We start from the raw sequence: 3,763 nt of genomic DNA on the forward strand, positions 1-3,763 counted from the left end.
GGCAGCCAATAACACCATAAAAAATTAGATATAGAATAATCTAGAAAATAATAGTCAATGCATAACCCAAACTCTTTATATTACCGCTACATAAAATCAAATTCTACAAAACAATATGTTCCAAGAAGGACCCTCAGCCAATATCATAGTTTGAGTCTTGATTAGTTCGCAAGTGGGTCAATAAGTAGGATGATGAGGAGAAGAGACTAAGGTAAGTGGAGGCAGCCACTCAATGAGAGACTCCCAATATAGGGAGAGTTCGAGCCAAGTGAGTAGACAAATTGTTTAAGGATGATTAGGAAAGAGTTGGACCTCCCAATACCACATTTAGCCAAAGTAAGAAGCCACAAAGATACACGAGGTACATGACAGTTATGACTAAGATGATAAATTCCGATCATAAGAACATAGTTGGAAGGAAAAGTCTTCAAATCAGATTCCACAGTAAGAAACCAAGAAGTATTCTAATTCATAGGGAGCAACTACAAAAACAGATAAAAAGGAGTACTGAAAATATAGCAAGCAAGGTCATGTGGCTTGTGCAAGTGCATGAATAATAATTTACATAAAATCTAATTCTACAAAACAATCTAATTTACATAAAATCTAATTCTATATGTCCTGCAGTAAATAATTAAAAACCATAACTTTTCAATCAAGTCCACATATCGAGGTAAAGTAAAACCGTTTGTTTCAGATAAAATTGGTTCAAATTTTGGCACAAGAGACATATCTAGCAGCAAATAATTAAAAACTATGGCCTTTCAACCAATTCCACATATCAAGGTAAAGTAAAACGATTTGTTTGGAATAAAATTGGTTCAATTTTTGACAAAAGAGACGGGACAATCCATGGTTTAACTTCTGTTTATTCTGTTTCCAGCCAAATATAAGCTTATAATGATGACTCAAGAAGATGAGAGCCTAGGCAACCAATAACACCATAAGAAATAAGATATAAAATAATCTAGAAAATAATAGTCAATGCAGATACCAAACTCGTTATATCAAGGCTACATAAAATCTAATTCTACAACGGCAGGAATAATAATTTAGATAAAATCAAATTCTACAAAACATTATGTTCAAAGTCATTTGAAAAGTTTCGTATCCTGCAAATGAATGACTGAAAATGTAGGGTTAAAACAATACCCGAAAATGATACCATGTATATTGAGCAATTTCTTTTATGCTATATATCGAATGATATTAGAATTTTCTTTGTCCCGTGCTATGAACTCCCTTGAAATCAGATCTTCAATCTGCTTCTGCATTAATTTAACTTTTGGTTTGAACGTGGCTTGCAGTTGCTCAACGCATTCAACGAATAATTCCTGACTGCTCAAGACTTTTCTAGCCTTCATCGTCGATGGCATGGCATCTATCGCCATCTACAACCTCGCTGACTCTCTTCTTCTCATCCATTTGTGGAAGTGAAATCTTAATCCTCGCAGATTTGCAGGTGAAGCTAGCATTGAATTCAAAACTATCAGTTTTTGTTATTGTTTGAGTCACCGGCTCCTTCAAAATAATCTTGTACTTTCCACATACAAATGAATGAAGCAGTCTAATAACATCCTCCTCTCGCAAATTTAATTGTGAACTGATTTCTTCACAGCTCAATCTTTCAAAATCATTGAACAATAAAAGCATGACTGCCTGGTTGGTTGATACTGCAATTTCTATTGGCTTAGTATCAAAGTTTCCTATAAGTTTACAATTTCCCAAACAATACATCCATGTAAGTTTACGATGCTGATATTTTGTAGAGTAAAAGCCTTCATACGCCCTAATACATTTAAGAATTTCCGCTGGTGGATTGAGGTTGAATAACTTGTAGGTTGGCCAGAACCCATTATTTAATACTGTAACAGTCAACTCTATTCCAGGATGCACATTTGAATAATCATGAAGATATGTGTTGAAGTCAGGTTGAGTCTCCCTTGCCAGTGTGAAATCATTAACCATGCCCTGCATCTTTGACGTTAGCTGGAGACCATATTGATCCTTTATCTTTGACAACATGGCTCGTTCATGGCTCTCATTTGCGCTTTTATGGTGTAGTAATCTGGAAGCAAGTTTTTTCCTGTAAAATTCAGCAAACAAATCTCTATCACTAACATACTGAAGGAGATTCGCCGCCTTTTCAAGAATACCCTCAATATGATCATCACTTAAACCGCTCTTTTTAAGCACGTTGTCACAAAATGTAGCCAGAAACTCTGCACATGACATATTACTTCAAATGCGTCCCTCAAGGCTTTATAAAAAATATTGCTTCTTTGAAATGCCTCCACAACGTAACCACTACACTTATCATGCACTTCAATAATCTTCTCCACAAACTCATGTGCTGGAATGTCATCTATATTATTATTCTTATTCTTGACAACATCTTCCACCCATTTAAATAATTTTATTCCTTCGCTGATTACATGCTGTTTAAAAATACTTGCAAAAGGTTCCAAGCTTTGAGGTATTCTACAGAACAGCCTGTACATTCTCGAAAGATCGTCTTTCTTGTCGTTTGTAAGCAAAACATGACACCCCGAATACTTATTTTCCAAAAGTTGAATATAGTAGCAGGAGAGGATTTCATTTTCTACTTTCTCTAATAACTTCTGCTCGCTGCTGGAATGCAAATAGTGAGCAACTCTTTCTTTCTCACGTCTCAAACATTCTTCGGCCTTTATCATATAGTCAGGACACGAATCCTCCTCTAATATCCATAATGAACCCTTCCTAGAGTAGTAAGCTCCAGTATCTTCCAACATGGGAGCTTCAAAGTCTTTTTGGTACAAATCCAAGCGATCCATTCCCATTTCCACAAAAAAATTCACAATGTTTCTCAACAAAGCGCGATCAATTTGTTCTCCCTCGCGCTCACGATTAATCAACTCAATCACCACATTCTTCACATTAATCTTGATACCGTGATACACCACGTCACACGTCACGGAAACACATCACTCCAACTTTTACTAGCGAAACCAGGGAGTTTTGCCTCACGAAGTAAAGATCCAAATAAATGAACATATTTGAGATGAGTCTAACCAGCACCTTGTGATAATTTCCCCAACATTTCTCAACTTCTTTCAACAGGAACTGATCATGCACTTCCCCTAAAGCTGGCAATACTGTGACAGCAACGTATTCTTCCAATGAAATCTTGTACTTGTCATAGAGTTGTTGTGAATACACATAAGGACGCCTTTGGGTGCACATTTTGTACACAGTTGTATAAATGTTAATGTACTCCGTTACAGGGAAATCGCCTTTTAAATCTGTTTTGAGAACATTTATCAACTTTAGGATGCCATTCTGAATAATATCCCATCCTTCATTGAATTCTATAATACCTGTATCTGTTGACATCATCATCTTTTTCCAAGTGGTAACTGCCCGCCTTTCTTAGCCGTCACCTTCTGTCAAGCGACGTCTGCCAACGTTACAGAGAAGTCTTGCCGAACGCACAGAATGACAGGTAATGTAACCGGATTGTGTCGACTGCGCCTATTTGTGTTGGTCGCTTCCCATAAAACAAAAGAAATTGTGTCACATGGTGAGGAAGAAGAGAAGAACCATTTTGATATATTTATACGGAGATCGCCACTCCATATGGGACACCCTCCATATGGGACACCCAAATTTCTGGGCCGACAATTCGTGAAATAAATAAATTATGAACCATATAAACTTCCATCTCCACTCCATATTTATACGGAGATCGCCACTCCAGATGGGACACCCAAATTTCGGGGCC

General features: G+C 36.9%; 1 pseudogene; it reads right to left on the reverse strand.

Annotated features, from left to right (window-relative positions):
* Positions 1-1,187: 1,187 nt before the first annotated feature.
* Positions 1,188-3,381, reverse strand: LOC149190071 (cullin-1 pseudogene; annotated as a pseudogene).
* Between the last annotated feature and the right edge of the window lie 382 nt (positions 3,382-3,763).

The sequence above is a fragment of the Pinus tabuliformis genome, chromosome 3_1, assembly GCF_031772625.1.
Source record: "Pinus tabuliformis cultivar Carrire ecotype Pingquan chromosome 3_1, CPIR1, whole genome shotgun sequence".
NCBI classification, from domain to species: domain Eukaryota; kingdom Viridiplantae; phylum Streptophyta; class Pinopsida; order Pinales; family Pinaceae; genus Pinus; species Pinus tabuliformis.